Consider the following 20888-nt stretch of genomic DNA (forward strand, 5'->3'; position numbering starts at 1 on the left):
ATCAGCACAAAATTGACACACCTGCAAAACCAGATTAAGTAGATTTTGGTACCCAAATGAATTTGAGTCCTATTTTGTTAGTATCAGGTTGGGGTATGTTGTAACTTCCAAACCATCTATTTCTATTTGATATCTTCTTTTTAGCACTTTTAACAGGTAAATCAGATAAGCAGTAAGAACCATACCAGTCATTATTGTACCTATTAAATGAATTCCAGCTGTTTTCAAACCAGTTGTTCCCATATCCTCTGTTGATCTTCTAGTTAACAAAATCATTAGTTGCATAATTGAGCATAGGATTCTTCTCTTGCTGAGACTGGTCATTTTATTAGAAGAACTCACAGTGCAAGGAAGAACATTGTTAGTTACAACAGATTTATGAGACACAACTGAATCAACTTTATTAACCCATACTTGTTTAACGTTTGAAAAGTTATTGGGTGATCTAATGACATATCCTTGATAAAATTGATTTGAAGAATGAGACTTGTTCTTAGAAACAATTGATTTAGGACTACTTGAATAACTATTGGATTTAACACTGGAACAGTTATAAAAGCAAGTTTTACACTGAGATTGAGAATGAGTTGAGTTTTCAGCTCTTGAAAAGTCTGAAACTTTTTTAAGTAACTGATCTCTCTCATCAACAACTAAATCATAATTCTTCTTAAGTTCAGTTCTCATGTTCAATTCAGACACAGGTTCTGTCTCTAGATCAGACAATTTCTTTGAAGTATCCAAAAATTTACCTTCTAATTCTTTCCTCATCTTTTCAAACACTTTTCTTTCTTTCTCAAACTTCTTTCTTTCTTCATCTGAACTTCCCTTATCATTCTCCGAAGCAATGTCAAGCCATTGCTTTTTCTCAGTAAGCTCTTTGGCAATTGCAGCATGTTTCTTGACAGTACTTCTCTTCTCAAGAACAAACAACATTTTCTCTTCATCTAAAGCTTTTTGCTTTTGTTCAGCCTCTTTCTTTTCTATATCAACCTTGGCTCGTTCCAAGATGATAAGTTGTTCAAAAGCTGAAATTTGATTTAAAAGAAATTTAGCATTTAGCTCAAGAGAATTAATCTTATTTTCATAAGATTCACGTTAAGTACAAAATCTTTTCTCAATTTCTATAATCTTATTCTTCTCTTTCTCCAAAACTTTCCTTTCAACATTCAAATCCTTTACCACTTTCAGAACCTTTTCTTTCTCTAAGTTCAGTAGCTTTCTTAGCTCAATCAGGTCACTTTCAAACTTATGAGACATATCAGTCAAGTCATCAGTTTCATCATTCTTTCTACCTGAAGAATTTCTTTCAGCTCTTAATTCATTCTGAACTTCTTGGAGTTTGTTGAAAAGATGTTTATTAGCTTAACTCCATATTTTCAATTCTTCATCGAAAAAATTTCTAACATTATCCGAAGAATTTTCAAGTTTATTGATTTGATACTTGGAATCATTCTCAACTCTTTCCAATGCTCTTTTATGATCGCTTTGTAAATTTGCAATAAATTCCACATTAGAAAGATTCTCACAAAAAATGTTTATGTATCTATCTTTATAGTCCATAATACTCTTCTCCAATTCAGCAATCTGAGCTCTTATCTCTTTATTCTCCTTCTCTAGAATATCTGCCATTTAAAAAAAAGATTGATCAATTACAGGATCTATGCAGTTTAAGAAAAATGATCAAAGAAATACAGTCTAAAATAATTCACAATTTCTAGAAATAGTCAAGGTCACTCAACACAAAATCAGTCACAGCTTGGAGTAATCACACAAGATAAACCACTCAAGATTATGTAAGAATCCACTCAAGATAAATCACTGCAAATAGTTAATCTGATCACTGCATGGAATACTTGTCACTGCATGAATGAAACATAGAATTTAAATCGCTCACTACACAAGGTAAATCGCTTAAGATCAAACACCAACCAGCCTTAATCTGTTTACCACTATGCTTAAACCACACAAGGTTTAATATGCTCAAAGAGTGATTTAAACAACTCAAAATAATTCAAAACAAGGTCTTAACCTGCTCAAAACGCAAGATAAAATTGCTCAAGAATTCTGTTTAAATCAAACAAGATGCTAAGCTCTAAACTGCTCAAGATCAAAATCAAAACAGCTTACTGCATGGAATAAGTAGCTCAAATCTTGATTTAAACAACTCACTTCATGAAGGTCTAAATCGCTCACTTTCAAGTCTAAACCACTCACAACCAAAATGTAAATTGCTCACAACAAATGATAAAATGCTTACAGCTATGCCTAATCTGCTCAAGATACAATCCGCTAAAAAAAATGTCGTTTAAAAACAAACAAAATGCTGATTAAATTGATCAAAAAGCCGACTGATAATTGCTCAACAAATGCAGATAAAATGATTACAACTGTTCACTATGAGGAGATAAATCGCTCACTGTGAATCTGTAAATCGTTCACAATAAATCTGCTAAAACTGCTCAAGTTAATGTCTCTAATCCGCTCACTACTATAGACATAAATCGCTTATCTTTATCTAGTCAACACCAGCTGTAAATCCAGTCAAAATGTTCAAGCTCACCAAGCTGTAAATCGGTCAAAGAATTTAAATCGCACACTGCTTGAAAGCTGCTCACCACTAAGCTGTTCTAATCCGGTCACAGCAAGAATTTAAACCGCTCAAAGCTTGAGCTTAAATCGCTCAATGTACAGACAAGAAACCGTTCAAAAACTAACAGCCTCATTATCCGATCAACTCAAGACATTCTGTAAATCACTCACAGCTGTCAAGAGAAAGAGCTAAAAACGTTCATGTTGCTGACTGTTAATCGCTCAACAGATGCTATAATCCAAAACAGTTTCAAAACACAGTCAAGTCTGTACATTTAATCTTCTCACTACATAAAGACAAAACTGTCAACTTAGTTCCTTATCCGGTCACTGCTTGGATGTAAATTGCACAAAGACCAAGATTGAAACAGGTCAACAAGATGATGAAAAAGTCAACAAGGTGATAAACAATCTAAATCGCAAAAGTACAATTTCTATTATCCGGTCACTGCATGCATTAAAAATCTAACGGTTTAGTTCTTTATCCACTCAACTCCAGCTGAAAACCACTCAATGTTCAAAACCTTATCTACTCACTGAATGAAACTAATTCGGTCACTTCAAAGCTGTTAAACAAAACAAGAATGAACATAAATTGCTCAAGATGATGAGCTTAAATCGCTCAGGATGATGAGCTTAAATCGCTTAGTTCACATATTCAATCCAATCAAGACAGCTGTTCTTAAACCTGTCAAAAGCAACTTAAATGGCTCAAGAAATCCGGTCAAATCACTGCCTTAAATCGCTCAATGCATTATGCTCAAGAGGTATTCTAAATCGCTCAATACTAAACAATAAATCGCTCACAAACTTCTTAAATCGGTCAATTTCCGCTCAACACTATGATACTAATCACTTACTTGTGAGAATGGAGGATGTCCAACAATATTCAAACATAAATACAATCAAACTAAAGCCAACTAACAAACACAAAAACTTACAAAATTTAGACAATAATGGATCAAAATCTAATTTTTGATGAGTTTTTGCAAGAACACTAAGAACACCAAAAATCACAAAACATTTCAAATCTTCACTTTCAATGATTAAATCATAAAATTGTAAGAATAAAACTGATTCACAATTTAAATCAGTACACAATGAACACAATTTTAACAATCAATCGTTCAAAAATGAGAGATTTATGAGAAAATTTATGAAGAAAAGGATGAACATTCAAGAACAAGTATGAACATCAAGAATACAATAATAAATTTTCAGAAAATTTGAGCGATTTGTGATGATTTCTTCAATCAGATTTCCTGCAAATCTGCTCTGATACCAATTGTGAGTCTTCTATGATCAATCTTCAAGATAAAACTCTAAGCAATTCATGGCAGATCTGATTTAGCATTAAGAACTCTATGAAGAAGAAGAGAGAAAGTCAAAGTGGTCAAACTTTCTATACCTGAAATGATTTTACAATTAGCATCCTACAAAAAATACAAAGGAAATACCCTTTATATAGGGTCAAACAATACACAAGATAGTTAAAGTCAAACTGTCTAAGAAAAGTCAAACACGCTGACTTTTATACAATAATAGACAATTTTATCTTTCAAGACAAATACAATTTTACACTGAATTTCATTTCTCACAACATCAACAGCTGAAGCTGAATACGTAGCCGCTGGTAGCTGTTGTGCCCAAATTCTTTGAATGAAAAATCAGCTGTTGGACTACGATCATCAGTTTTCAAAGGTTCTTATTTGTTGTGATAGCACTAGTGCTATTGCTATTGCAAACAACCATGTACTTCACTCCAAGACCAAACATATAGAGATCCGATATCATTTTATCAGAGATCATGTTATGAATGGTGATATTGAACTTCAGTTCGTTCCAACTGAGTATCAACTCGCTGACCTTTTCACCAAGGCTCTTGATGAGACAAGATTTAACATCTTGATCAGTGAATTGGGTATGTTGAACACTGAATATTAATCTTCAGCTATTAAGCATCACTCAGTAAGTGAAATGATTCAGTGCTCTATCTCTGACACTGAACTTTTGAGTAAATATATCTAATCTCTCTCAGGTATGATTACTCTTCTCTTTTCTAAACTTAAAACCTTCACTGATGCTTTTCATCTTCAGTGACAAATGTTTTAAAAGATGGTCTCAGTGATTCTCTTGTCACTGACCACATCTCTAAGTATATCTTTATACTTCTCTTAAAAAAATCAAAATGATTACTGAATCTTAAATTTCAGTGATTAAAATGGTTTTTTTAAATGCCAGTATCAGTGATTCTCTTATCACTGACACTGATGCCTTAAAACCCTCACTAGATCTTTCTCTTCAGTGATAAATTGTTTTAAACGGTCTTATCAGTGTTTCGTCAAACGCTGTATGACTCTTCGTTTTCTTAAAAACCTTTTGTTTTTAAGAGAAAATAGTAAATGAACAGTCTTTATGACGACATTCTCTATTTACTATGCGCGATGCTTTGAGACGCGCAAAAGGTTATGTCATTACTCTACCTCATTTAATGTCATCCAAAGCAATGCTTTCAAAATTGTTTGTTGAACCTCTGCAAGAATTTCTCCAAAGCAAGAATCCTCTAAAATCGTCAAAGTTCTTTCGACCTCTTCTCTCAAACAACTAAGGTTGATATCTTATTCTTTTCTTTATCTTCTATTTTAAGAAATATGTTTAATCTGTTTTAAGAACTTTGTTCTCTTAATACATTAAACACCAAAGATTATTCAATCAACTCTTACTTGGTTATAATCTTGTTTCTTTATACACATTCCACTTGAAAAACCCTAATTTTCCTTAAGGAGTTTTCAAAAACTTTATCTATATTCTAATCCTAAGAACTCTTGGTTTATTCTAACAACCTGTTTGCTCTACATCTTATTGTTACAAACAGATGGCAGCCAAGAACGTCAACTTCTCCATCGACGATATCTCCATCAAGGCCAACAACCACATTGCCTTGTTGGAGATACCCTCATCCAAGGCTGACTACCAAGAGGCGGCTGACTTCCTCAAGCAGTCGTCATTAGGTTACGTTCTCAACCATGAGCCCATCATGGTGAAAGAACTTCTTCAACAGTTCTGGTTCACCGCTGAAGTTGTTGAAGTCGAAGTTAGGCCCGAACGCCAAGCGGAGCAGATCAACTTCACTTTCAACCACATGGAAGTGAACTTTGGTGTCACCACTCTCAGGTTGGCTCTCCGCCTTCCCAAGGACCCCTACGACAGTAAACCAACAACCGCCGAGATCATCAAGTTTCTCAACGCCATTGGCAATCAGTGGCCAATGAAGAAGGACTCCAACGCCTCTCTGAAGTCCTTGACAAAGATTGAGAAGAACAGGATGTCAGCCGTCTAGCAATACCTGTTTTCTCATTTCATCTAGTGCATGGGTGGAAAAACTGGAGGTCAGGACCAGACCTCTAAGATCGCCTTAACCATAGCCGTATTTGCGATTCAGCGTCGCAATATAAATTATGATGCGTTCATTTTCGATGACCTGGTACTCAAGCTGTACTACAAGCACCAGCGAAAAAAGGTGGTGCCTTACACCAGGTTTCTTTCAATGGTGTTTGCAAAGATCTTTAAAGATCTCTACGCCAAGGAAGGAAACCTCCAGGTTTTCAAGCTTGGATCCAGAATTCTGGATCATAAGCTGAGGGACAGTGATATGGCACTAAGTTTTATTGTGTCCATCACTACCTCTTCTGCTCCGGTGGCCATGACAAGAGTCAACCCCATCCCCCCCACGTCTAGCCAAGCCACTAAAACCCCTTCAAAACGACCCTCTCAACCAACTTCTGGTTCTCCTCAAAGAGCCAAGAAGTCCAAAAAGGGGACAACCACGTCTCTAGCTGGAGCCTCTCAAAAGGCTTCAGTTATTGAAACTAGCCTTATCCCCGAGGCGTCTTCAGCTAACCCTCCTAGCTCTTCAGTGATTTCTTCCATCACTATCGTATCAGTGGTACCTACCCCAACCTCCTCAGTGACCGAAATCTCTGAAGGCGTGAATATCAGCGCCGCCACCGCTGAACACCCACGTCTCTTCTTGACCATTTTCTCTTCTCCTACTTCTTTGGTCTTTACACATGTCGATGATGTATCAGCGACTGTCCTTCCTGATACTGAGACGCGCACCACTAGACCTGATGTTGCTCATCTCGATGCTGCTCAGCATACAGATGTCCATCCTCTCGATGACATCTTTGCTCATGCCAGTGACAATCCTTTTGATGTCATTGATGGCCCCTCAGGTATCCATTTTCCTACCTGTTCTTTTCTATTAACCATGAGCCTTTAGCTCACACTTCCTCTCTTGTAGGTCCTTCTTCGATGCATCATCCTGATGCTCAGGGAGAGGAAGAGGACGGGGGCAAGAAAGATGATGGAGGAGATGAAGAAATCGATGATGATTATGATATGTCATCATATATCAAACTTCTCCTTTTAGCTGTTGATACCGTCCTCTACAGGTTCAATGAAATCTACTAGGAGATGCCCCGCCAGGGTGATCTTTATGCGAGCTTCCTTGCCATCCAGGCGAAATTCAAGAAGTTTAGAGTCATCTCCAGACTCTCCAAGAAGCTATTCAAGCCAACACGGATGCCATTGTTGTTATTCACAGTAGGGCTGACGATGCTCAGGCTATCGCTATCATCCGACTGGTCTTCTTCAACAGATCCTGGATGCTGTCCGTCAACCAGCTCCAGTGATCCCACCTTCTTTCTCTGCCAGTGATCGCGCCCAGCTCCATGATATGCGTGAGGCAACGACAACTCTAGCCAGTGCTCTTTCAAGGCTAGAGGAGATAATGGTTCTCCAGCGTCAACGCTTGGACGAACTCTCTGGCCAATTCTCTCAAGTATTAGCCAGAGAGGGGGAGATGAGGTCCAACGCTGGTGAATCATCTGATGCTGCTTCTGCTCCTTTTTAGGCTGTTGGTCCAATATCAACTTCAGTTGCAGTCGAAGCTGAGGCTCCTAGAGCTGAAGCGGTTGCTGCTCCTGTAATCACGACCATCAAAGCTGCTCCAGTTGAGGTTGTCGATGCCATCCCTAAGGATGATGCCCCTTCCGTCAATGCTGCTGGTGATGATGATGATGATGAAGATGAAGATGAACCTACCATTCCAGACCCCGGAAGTGATCTAGATGGCAATGACGACGACAATGATGAAAATGACTTTACCATCAAGAACCAGAAGCTATCAACCGTCACCAAGGGAGTTTCTCTCAAAGATTATGCATCCCAGGGGGAGCAAAGGCAAGTTGAATCTACTCCATCAAGGAACCAGGACCCTAAGTCGAAAGGCAAGGCGGTCGCTGAAGAAGGAAACTTGAAGGTATTGTTCAATATTCCTCAACAACCTTTATTTGAAGGCTCTACCTCTCAGGTAGTGATTACTTCAAAATATCAACTTCATATTCCATCAACAACCTGCGGTCGACTGGAGTGGGTATCTGATCACCCTGTCTTCTGTGCTCCTACCGACCAGCAGATGTCTCCGCTAAAGGAGTCACTCGACCAGACTAGAGTAAAAATTCCTCTTCGTACCTCTAGTGGTGGTGAGTTCGACTTCGTTTCTGAAGCTGAAAGACTCAAGGCATTGAGGCCTGAAGAAAAGGTAGAGCTTCAAAAGAAGCAGACTGAAGACAGCTTGAAGCTGGCCAAGTCACTAGCTGCGAAGGTCCTCCCCAAGTAAAAGTCCATGAAAATGGTGAACACTGTCCAAGTCCAGGCTAAACTTCTTTCTATTGTAGAAGTTGAGCATGAGAAGAACCTGAAGCTAGTGGAAAAGGACAAGCGATGGAGCGAAGCAAAGCTGAAAAAGAGAATCAGTCCCTTCCCAATTCTCAACGTCAGCATCAGCGGATGTTCTAAAGACGGTGGAACACTGTTCTTAATGCTTATCACCAAGGACAATCTTGATGTTGTTACCGAGTACCCTTCCTACCTAGGCCGTTATGGATACAGSGAATGGATGGAGATTAGACAAGCCATTCAGCGATCCAAGTCGAGACACAAGACACTTATCGAGGGCACCATCAACAAGCTCATCAAAAGGATGTCCAGGTATGTCAAGGTTCCTGATAGGCCATCTCTGAAGAAAGGTGGGAAGAAGATACTCAAGCTCTCTGATCCTAATGATGGACCATTCCTAAGGAACAAACATGAAACAAGGTTCTCCTTAGATGAAGTCCTGAAGGGTCACCAGAGTACAGACATTTCTATGCTGAATCTTGACTTGCCAGATAAGGGTCCTTATACACCCAACTCTATGCATTTTAAACCTGAGTTAGGAGTTATATTCCTTGACTATGAAGGTGAAGTCAGGTTTAAGAGAACGTCAGAGCTACATCTATGTCCAATGGGTCATCTGGTTTACCTCTTGTTCTGGATAGATGATAGCATGCCTGAAAAAGTCGTAGATCTGAAGATTCGAAGGGAATTCCTATGTTGAAGAAACCTTGGTGAAGATGTACCTGGTTAAATAGATCTAAGTGTTCTAGAGTAGTTTCTCTTTGTAACAACAATCCACTTTTTTTGTAACTTCTTGTACTATGTCTACTTTCAGTGATTGTACTTATAATCTGTAAGCACTAGACATGTACTGTAATATTGTAATATTTCCAATGGTAATAAAATGAGTATTCCATGTACTTCACTGAAAAAGATCCCTGAAAAATGTAACAGGGACACAAGTCTATGAGTTCTAGTGTTACTTTTCACATTCACTGACAACCTATAAGTTAGTGAATAAGCTTTCAATTTCTGTTTCTGTACTTGTAATTTTCATAGATATAACTTAAAAAAAATTCTCAAGCTGAGACTGACTCATTGAAAAAGATCCCAAAATAGTAAAAAGGGACATGTTCTTTATATGTAACTTTTCCTTACTATTATTTGATGAGACAACTTTCTTTATGTTGCCTTGTTATCATCAAATAGGGGGAGATTGTTGATCCTCTCTCTCAGTGATTTGATGATAATTCCTTTTCACTTATACGTTGTATTTATGTTTCTATCTTTTCAGTTTCAGCGATCATCACTGAGTCTGTTTAGTGATCGCTGAAGAACTTGTATTGTAAATTAATCAGAGACAGTGATACTTCAAGAAGACATCACTCACACCAAAGAACCTTTAGCAAATTTCGAAGACTGAAACTGAAGATTAAAGACTAGCGAGTACGTGATCTGAAGCGGTACTCAGTGATTACAAGTCTGTCTACAAATGTGTGATGACTGCTCAAGCCTCAGCAAATGCTGAAGAGACCTTCAGGTCATTCCAACATTCAGCGATCAAAGGAAGCTTGCTTAGCATGACTGTTGTTGTCTTTTCCTTATGCACACAAAGGACGAACTCATACCTTTTTGAAAGTTGGTACGGTACAGAGCCGATTAGTCGACTCTATTGTCCACCAACTTTAGGTAAGGATGTCTGCTCATTAATAGTGCTTTTTGTATTATTTACTGTAGCAAAGAACAAGCCTTCCTCTTAAGTCTTGGCACGCACTCTAACCGTACCATATTGCATTAAATGAACATTTAATGCACTGGGTATAAATAGAAGTGCTTCTTCTCCATGCAGAATGCGCGTAACTCACTCTCAAAACCTAATTCTTACTTCAAGCATTTTCTAGCTAAAATAAAGGATCTTCTCTTTACTGCAATTTCTTTTCTTGTTTGCTAAGAACTCGTGTGTAACCAAAGATTGTTTAGATAGATTTTTATTACCTTATCTTTCCGCAAACAATCTTGTAAAATCTGTATTGATCTTCTTTATCAATATATATTTTAAATTTGAAAATATTGTGTTTGTATTCATCCCCCCTCCTTTTCTACAAACTATTTTACTATTCTTGTAGACCCTTAAGGGAACAACATTAACATATGCATAAAAAAACTAGAAAAACATAGTAGAGAGAGAGACAAAGATGAATGCTTGAATTCTCTAGTGTATTCGCGGATGCAAAAACAAAAAAAGAACATATTTAAAGGATGAAACTTTTAATTCATCCTGTGTATTCACGTGTGTATAAACCCCATAAACACATATTTATAACCTATGCTTTATAATATCAATACCTATTTCTTGGAAAATTGTGATAACTGGATCTTGGTTATCATTTGAGGTAATTATTATGTGATTATTTGATATGTGATTACATAAATATGTGATTAATTGTTATAATTGATCATGTGGATACATGCTTACATGAGATTAATCTATGAGTGTGTGTATATTTTCATGTATAGAACAGTGGTGAGAAAATATTTACATATGTATACATGTTTTATGTGTATGCATGAAAGTATATTGTATACATACCTATATGGAAGTTATGTGGTATGTATGAGTGCATGTGTTTTATATGCATATGCACATATGAGAGTTATTTTGAATAACTACATTTCCATTTATGGAAAAGTATAAATAGTAGGTGATAGGGTGAAAAGTAACTTCTTGCCACTTTTGGAAAGAAAATTGAGAGAAAAATTCTTTAGTAGATTTTCAATGATAGCTGAAGTTGGATTCGTATTTTGCTATTCATCTTCAAAAATCTGAAATCGCATAAGGTGAGTGTTTATTAAAACATCCTTTGCATACGATTTGATTACTGGTTTATAGTTTTGAGTTGATGATATATTGAAAATCCTGCATTGCTCTTATTCATCTTCATTGTCCAATTTATGTATTTTCACCGCTTACTTTGTTGATCGAATTAGACATGTCCGGACACTGTGTTGTCTAGATTAGTGTAAGTGTGGTTATTGAAGTTTATGTCCAGACATAGTATTGTCCGGAGGGTATGTCCGGTCACTAAGTTGACCGATGAGAATTATATGTTCGAATACTGTTGTCCGATAAAAGTATATCCGGCCGAGTGTTGCCCGGATTAAGGGTCTTGTGTTTGACCAATTTGCTTGTGTCCAGACACTATGATGTCCGGAGAGGGTGTGCCTCTAGTTATGAAATTATTGTTTAATTAATTAATAATCGTCCGGATAGTGTGCCCGACTAAGTTGTCTGGACATGTGTTGGCCGGATATACTTGTCCGGACACAAGCTGTCCGCACTGTTTAATTGATTGAATTTGAGTTTTGATATTGGGATTTTCACAATTGACTTTTATTTGGGTTTAAAATTGTTATATTGTGAAAAGGGGTATTTTATATCTTTTAAAGTGGAAAAGATAATGTTTCTACCAAACATGATGACATAAGTCTGTTCTGGTTTGAAACTGTTTTTTTGGGAAATGTTTCTACGAGACGTGGTGACATAAGTCTGTTCTAGTTTGAAACTGTATTTTTGGGAAATGTTTCTGCCAAATGTGGTGACGTAAGTCTTTTTTGGTTAGAATTCTTTCAGACATGGTGGCATAAGTCTGTTCTGAAATGAAACTTGTTTTAAGAGGTAGTTCCCTCAGATGTGGTGACATTTGTCTGTTCTGGCTTGGAACTAGGTGTTGGGTACTTCCAAACGTGGTGATGTAAGTCTGTTCTGGTAAGGAACCCTGTTTTAAAGAAGAAATAAGGGTGACATATCAAGGAGACGTGTACTTATGGATATAAGGGTGACAATTTCAGGTGTGGTATTAATATAAACTCTTGTTATTATCACTAATCAGATACAATAATTCTTAATCAGCATTTTTTTGTGACTTGATGATTCATAGGTATTGTTCTCTTTAGAAATAATAACTTAGATGTTATTGAGAAGAGAAAAATAGTTTGTCATCAGAGGCATTAATTGCCTAAAGTTTCTATCATCTTTTAATATAAGTAGAGAGGCTCTGGTTGGTCTGACAAGATAACCTCTGATATGAGAAAAGAATTTAAAATATTTTTGGTTTTGTATTTTGATTAACAAACATATTACATATTTTAGCTGAAATGCAATTATTTCTATACAAGAAATGCTTTTATCAGATTTTGGTGATCTTCATCCTGCATTAAAGGGATTTACTCACTAGACCTTCTGGTCTAACCCTCATTTTGTATTTTAAAAAATGTGCATTGCAAGAACTGCAAGGTCGCTGGATAATAAGGGGAAGGGGGAAAATATAATTATTTTCCTTATATGTTATATGTTTTGTGAAGATCAGTCTGTTGCTATATATTTTAAAGATACATGTAACTAAACATGTAATAGTGCATGGATATTATTTTGGAATTTTTCATATGTAAATTCTGTACATATAGAATTCTTGTACTAGTGGTACCTATGTGGTGTAAATTATATTTATTTTATATGAAATATGTGTTATATGCAAATGTGGAGAATGGGGCGTTACAGAAGATGGTATCAGAGCCTAAGTTTAAAGGATTTAGGTATTCAAAGCATGATGCCTAGACTTAAACTATCATTTGCGTATTAAAGGTCCCGGACATAGACAGTATCATTGCGAATAAATATAATGGGTTAAAGAGAGCAGTATGTAAGGTAAATTCGAGTTACAAATGACCAATGTAATTATGAATTACTGGTACATATCTATACTCGAACACCTTATTATATTTGGAAATGTGAATACGTGATATTTAATATTAAAATATCTGCATATGGCCAGTCGATCAAGAAGGTCTGAAAGGATCGCCCGCCCCAATCCAGAAGAAAGAGACGAATCTCCTAATAATGTGTTGGTCCCATATCTCTCAATAACACTAATATTCAAGTTATGAATAACCTAAATATGTCGTGTGGATGAATAAAATGAAGAACACTCAAGAATAATTATGAATATTCAGGAATATACTTTGAGTGCCGGAAGATTCAATTTATTCCAAATGATTGTGTGAAAAGCGTAATCGATTACAAGAGGCCTAATGCCTATTTATACTAGAAAGCTAAATTATGAGATTGCTATCTAGGGAGAATATCTAGCAAATCTTTTAGGGAAAGGAAAGCTTATCTAGACATAGAAAGTAAATAAAAGCAAAGTAAATATGTGAGAATCCAGCTGTCGATTTGTCATCTCCAGCTGTCTTCTTTGGGGCATTGTTCAACCAAGTCTTGATGTCATCTTCATCGGGTGCCTCTGGTTGAACTGTTGTGGAAGACTCCAAGTGTTGGTAACCAGAGGGGTTATGAAGATGCACAGTTCATCGCATCTCTGGTCGTTCATCGGCCTTCTGGTTGTATTGGACACTTAGCGCTTTTTCCTAAAAGTCTTCCATCGGCCTTCTGGTTCTTTATACTTGTTGTTTTTCATTACTTTTACAAATATGAGTTATGGGGTCTAACATAATGCTCTGACTAATATTTATGGAAGTCAAGGCAGGGGAAGAATCCGGGGTAGAGGTCGAGGGAGGAGTCAAAATCAAGGAAGAAGTCAAACTGAGGTTCATCCCGATCAAGGGGAATCCATTTCGGGAAATATCAATCAGGAGCATGGACCTCAACCAGAATAATAACCAGGGATGTTATGTGTAACACCCCCAAACACAACATTTGCATATAACACATATTTCATTGCATAGAAATACAGTTTACACCACAATGGTCCCACTAGTACAAGGATTCTTATATGTACAGAATCTACATATGAAAAATTCTAAAATAAAATATTGTACTATCACATGTATAATAACATGTATCTTCCAAAATAAGCAATCTCATGCAGATCTTCAAAAGTAGATACCAAGTAAGGAAAATAATCACATTTTCCCCTTTCCCTTAATATCTCTGAACCCCGTAGTTCCTTCATTGCATATTTTTAAAATAGAAAATGAGGGTTAGACCAGAAAGGTCTAGTGAGTAAATCCATTCTTTGCATATGCAGGGTGATAAACACCAAACTATGATAAAATAACTTTACCCAAAAATATTTGCATTTCAGTCAAATATTATAGTTCTCAATATGATGAATAATAATATGCACCCATTCAAAAATCCAGAGTTCCAAAATGGAATTACTACGGGCCAGAGCCCCTCTGACTCAACGGGCCAGAGCCCCTCTGACTCAACGGGCCAGAGCCTCTCTAGATCAAAAGACCAGAACTCCTCTGGTTCTACCGACTAGAGCCCCTCTCTAACTCAACCAAAGCTTCTAGTTCTAATGACTAGAGCTTCTGTATGTGAGTAAACCAAAGACCAACCAATGGTCCTCTGGACCAAATAAAACCTTAGGTTTGGAAGAGCATAACATGATGTAAAAGAATAGCAAAACTAGAATCAAAGCTCCCCTGACTCTTATACTATGTTTATAAATAATTTTGATAAGAAAATAATTTTAAAGAATAAAACATGAAACTTTAAAATACAGAGTTTTGTGTGAACATACAGAGCCTTTGATTATAAGAACTCCAAGTATTAAAAAAAAATCCCTTTTACATAACCAGAGGTCCTCTGGTCCTAACTCAAAGATCAACCAGAGCTCCTCTGTATGTATTACAATATTAATAGAAAGTTTAGGCAATAAATGCCTTTCATGACAAACCATTTTCCCCTTCTCTATAACATTTAAATTATTATTTCTAATAAGAACAATATCTCTAATTCATCAAGTCACGAAGAAATTATGATTTAAAGTTATTACATCTAATTAGTAATAATAATAAGAGTTATAATAGTATCCACATATGGCAATGCCTCCCTTATTCTAAGGTACACCTCTCCTTGATATGTCACCCTTATTCCTCCACCAAAACAGGGTTACTTACTAGAACAGTAAAGTCACCACGTCTAAAAGTACCCATCACCCAGTTCCAAGCCAGAACAAACAAATGTCATCACGTCTAGGGGAACTACCTCTTAAAACATGTTTCATACCAAAACAGACATACGTCACCACGCTTGGTAGAAACATTTCCAAAAATCCAGTTCCATACCAAACAGACTTACGTCACCATGCTTGGTAGGAACATTTCCGAAAATATAGTTTCATACCAAAACAGACTTACGTCACCACGCTTGGTAGAAACATATCTTTTCACTTTAAAAGATATAAAATACCCCGTTTCATAATAACATATTTAAATCCAATAATTGTTAAACTGTGAAAATTCCAAAAATTCCATCACTTTATCAATTTTGTACCAAAAATGCTCATCCAGACAGGTTATTCGGACAGGCTATCCGGACAACACATGTCCTGACATGCGTGACCGGATACCTAATCCGATCAACATATGAGAATCAACAAACTTGTTCACACCATAAACTTAATCCGGATGGCACATGATCGGATTAAATATTCCAAATATTACTAACACCTTATTCGATCAATACTATGATCGGATAACCCTTAATCCGAACAACTCTAGGTCTGGTATATGCTCTAATTCGAACAACACTATGTCCGGTATATGCTCTAATCCAAACAACTCTATGTCCGGATTCCTTCAATCCGGTCATCATATTATCTGATTAAGGACCCAAATCGGACACATGATTTCTTTAAAAATAATATGTAAGATTCATTAAAATTAGTAACAAAATTCATATGAAAGAGGTTTAGAAATCACTCACCTCTTATGCAAAAATACCCAAATTTGAAGAAGATGATGAATGCAAAAACCAAGATGATTTATCTGGATGACACTTCTCTCTAACTTCTCAAAATTTCCCAAATAAGGCAAGAAACTTGCCTAATGACCAACTTACTATATTTATACTTTCCATATTTGGAAAGTCAGCTATGCCCAGCCGTCACCCACATATATGCATACATAAAACAAAACCCCTTCCCCCATGCATGTATATATATAAACTCATACACACACATGCATATATTAGATCATATATATATATATATATATATTTAAATCATCATATATATTATATATATGCATCCACATATATGCATATATTCCATGCATAAAATACACATATTCGCATGATCAAATATGTCAATTTATTATGTTGTCACGTAAACATATAATAAGTAATCACGTATTAGTTACCTCAGGTGATAATCAAGACTCGGTTATCACATTATGGATGAAGAAATGTGTAAACTAAGAGAGACTCTGGTATCTATTATGGGATTACCATCCAGAGTGGAAACTGAATGAGTTGGAATGAATCCTCCAGCTCCATCATCAACCAACAATAGAGGGGGAGACATAAAAATGTTTCTCACATGTAATCCCCCAATATTTTCAGGAGAGATAGATCCAGTAAAGGCAATGTGCTGGATAAAGGAAATCGAATCGGTGTTTAACACCAGTAGATGTTCTGAGGAAGATAAGGTTAAATTTGCAGTTTCTATGTTAAAATCTAACGCTTTATACTGGTGGGATGTAGAATCAGCAGCTCAGCCAAATATCTTGCAAACTATGTCCTGGGAAGAATTTGTGACCAGATTTAAAATCCAATTCTTTCCTAAGACTGCAGTGAGGCAGATGGAAGAAGATTTCTTGAAACTGGATCAAGGTAACAGATCTATGTGGGATTATACCGAAAAGTTTATTGAATTTTTTTGATTCACAGTGCATTACGTTTCTTCTGAATCTATAAAAGTAGAAAGGTATATTTGGGGTTTGAAACCCTCCATCAGAGAACTTGTAATTGTTATGGATCCTCCTACCTTCTCTCTAGCTGTGAATGTTGCCGAGGTAACAGATAGAAACAAGAACCGACAGGACGATGAAAGAATAATGGAGAAACGAAGATGGGAGGGGTCTTCAACCAATTTTCAAAGACCCAAATTCATAAAAACAGAGAATCGACCTCCTCAATAACCATCTGCTAGAGCCTGTCCGCGATGTCAATAGGTGCATCACGGAAATTGTCAAACTGACCCAAAGAGATGTTATCGATGTGGTAAGGCAGGTTATCTATCGAGGTATTGTACCATACCTAAAATGTGTTTTCAGTGCAATTCACTCGATCATATTCAACCAATTTGTCCTCAGTTGAGAGTTCCTCGATTAACCATGGAAGGAAATACCCCAAGTGCTCATCGAAGGCCTAGTGCATCGAAGGGAGGACAAAGTGGGGCGTGGGACCGATCATTTCAGATGACGGAAAGTGAGGCCGAAACAACACCGGATGTGGTAACAGCTACTTTTCTTGTTAATTCTATATATGCTAAACTGTTATTTGATTCTAGTGCGAACTTTTCTTTCGTATCACCATCATTTGCTAATTGTGCATATATGAATTATGTGCCTCTTAGTAATACATTAGTGGTTGATACCGCTAATAATTGTGTATATGTTACCTATGTGTTTAATGATTGCATAATTGAAATTGAGGGGTGTGGGCTGCCGATCCAGTTATTCCCTATGCGGATGAAAGATTACGACGCTATGGTGGGAATGGATTGGTTAGTAGAAAATCGGGATAGTTATTTATGGTGGGAATGGATTGGTTAGTAGAAAATCAGTGTTCATTTTCCGGGGAAAGGACCAATAGTCATTTATGATGATCGGCGGGATCACCTTATCAATTTGTTATCTGTTTTGAAAGCCCGAAAATGTATTCAAAAAAGATGTCAGGGTTATCTAGCTTATGTGTTAGATTCAAAGAAGGAAAAGGGTAAGCAAGAGTCGATTCCGGTTGTATGTGACTATCAAAAAGTTTTTCTAGAAGATTTGACTGGTCTACCGCCTGATAGATCTATCAAGTTTACGATTGATCTGGTACCTGGAGTAGCACCAGTGGCAAGAGCACCGTACCGGTTAGCACCGTTCAAAAGAATTAAAAGGCTTGGTTACTCAGTTGAAAAATCTTCTTGACAAGGGCTTCATCAGACCAAGTACCTCACCTTAGAGTGCTCCGGTTCTGTTCGTCAAGAAGAAAGATGGATCAATGCGAATGTGTATTAATTATTGGGATATGAACAAGTTAACAATTAAGAATAAGTATCCTCTACGAAGAATCGATGATCTATTTGATCAACTGGTGGGATTCAATTACTTTTCAAAGATCGATTTACGGTCGGGTTATCAGCAGTTAAAAGTTAAAGAAGAAGATGTTTGTAAAATGGCTTTTCGAACTCGGTATGGGCATCATGAGTTTTTGGTTATGCCTTTTGGTTTAACCAATGCGCTTGCAGCTTTCATTAATCTGATGAACCGAGTATGTAGTGAATATCTCGATAAATTCGTTATTGTGTTTATTGACGATATTTTTATATACTCAAAATATGAGGAAGAGCATGCTGAACACCTTCGTCTAATCCTTAAACTTTTTAAGAACGAAAAGTTGTATGCCAAATTGTTCAAATGTGAGTTTTGGTTAAGAGAAGTTCAATTTCTGGGTCATGTCATATCTGAAGCAGGGATAAAAGTTGATCCTGCTAAGGTTGAAGTAGTAGACAAATGGGATGCACCGAGAACTCCTTCGAAAGTTCGTAGTTTTCTGGGATTATCAGGTTACTATCGGAAATTTATCTAAGATTTCTCCAAGATTGCAGTGCCATTGATGAAGTTGACTCGAAAAAATATTAAATTTCACTGGGGAGGAGATCAACAACAAGCTTTCCAATTGTTAAAACATTGTCTTTGCAACGCTCCAGTTTTGTCTTTACCAGAAGAATCATAAGATTTCATAGTCTACAGTAATGCTTCAAAATTGGGTTTGGGTTCCGTGTTGATGCAGAGAGGAAAAGATACTGCTTACGCATCCAGACAGTTGAAGGATGTTAGGACTGAGAAATCAGTATTAATTATATTCGTCTTGAAAGTTTAAAAATAGTCTATAATTGTAAAAGTCAGCGTGTTTGACTTTCTTATAGAAGTTTGACTTTGACTTGTCTTTGTTAGTTTGACCATATAAATAGTGATAGTCTTTGTAATTAGAAAATATGAGAGCTTTATTGTAAGATTTACGTACATAAATGAGAGTTTGACCAGAATTGAGAGTTTGACTTTCTCTCTCATTGTTCTTAATGTGTTCTTGAAGATTTATATCCAAATCTGCCATGGTTATGAAGATATGAAGATTGATCAGTAAAATGGACTCCACAATTGGTATCAAAGCTGGAATGCAAGAAATCAGATAGAGAAATCGAAGAGATAAGTGAATTTTTTTTCTGATTTTTTTTATGTTCTTCGTGATCTTATTTTTTTAGATTTTGATCCGATTTTTCCATAAAATCTTGTGTTTTCATGTTATAAAAATGATCATAATGCTCGAAATTGAATTGTGAATCTTTGTTATTCACAAACTTTTATGATTTGATCAATTTTTATCAAGATTTAATCGGTTTTTGAGTTTTAAATTTTTTTCGTGTTCTTGATTTTTTTTAAAATGTCAGTATTTTTGATCCAATTTTTTGTTAAAATTTTTTAGTTTTTGTGTTTTTTGTTAGTTTTGATATGTTTTGTTTTTATTTTGTTTTGTTAAACCGTCCAATAAAGGCCCAAATTGTTTTAAGACCAATAGTTTGTCTTCTCTTGAACGGAGGAGGTAAACCGCATACTCAATTTGATCGGATTTCTCAAGCGGTGTTCAAGTAAACCGCACACCATTCAAGCGGTGTTCGTCTAAACCGTGTGTAGCTTAAACGAAGAAGAGCTAAATCGCACATCACTTGATCGGAGAAGAGGTAAACCGCAGGAGCCTTGACCGAATTGTTCTCCGGTTTGATTCAAAACATCAATCGATTTTGAGACTAAAGCTAAATCGCACAAAGCATCAACGGATTAGTTGAGCGGATTCTCACAAACCTTGATCGGTGTTCATCTAAACCGGTCACCTCTTGACCGGATTAGTGCTCGGATTCGTACAACAGGTAAGTCTTCTTGATTGGTATAGGAGTTAGAATTTTTTCAATCAGTGTTCTGTCCGAATTTCTAATCCGTTCATTTTCAATTTTCCAGACTCCTTTTTTTTTAAATCTAAGTTTTCTGTCCGGTCTAGATTTTCTAAATCGAAGTGTTTGTTCATCATTTCTTGATTCAATTTGATTCAACAAGATTGTTGATTGAGTTGATCAGTTTTTCTTAAATTGCTCCTATGCTGTTCAATTTGTTTATATATGCTAAAAGGTTTAGCTTTGAGCGGATTCGTATATCTCTCATTGTAAATCGAACTCAACTTCAATTTGTTCATCTGAGTTTTTGCTATTTGTTCGAAAATCTCATCATCTAATATTCTTGATTTTGCGAACCTATCTGATTTGTTACTGTTGGTGTATGAAATTGCTGTGTTTGTGGTTTAAAAGAATGAAAAGGCAGCAGGTTTAGTAAACTGTTTTGAAGCTTTACAAAGTTGCTACTTGTTAAAGCTGTTTAAGACATCAACAACTCTGTTCATAAATTTCTGTTTGTTCATTGCTAATTGATTCTGTTTCTTGCTTCATCTAACAGAGAAGAATAGAGGAATTACATTTGTTAGTTGCTGTGTGTTTGTGATTATGTGAACT

The sequence above is a fragment of the Cynara cardunculus genome, unplaced genomic scaffold (genome assembly GCF_001531365.2).
Source record: "Cynara cardunculus var. scolymus isolate 2C unplaced genomic scaffold, CcrdV1 Un_Scaffold_1817, whole genome shotgun sequence".
Classification (NCBI taxonomy): Eukaryota; Viridiplantae; Streptophyta; class Magnoliopsida; order Asterales; family Asteraceae; genus Cynara; species Cynara cardunculus.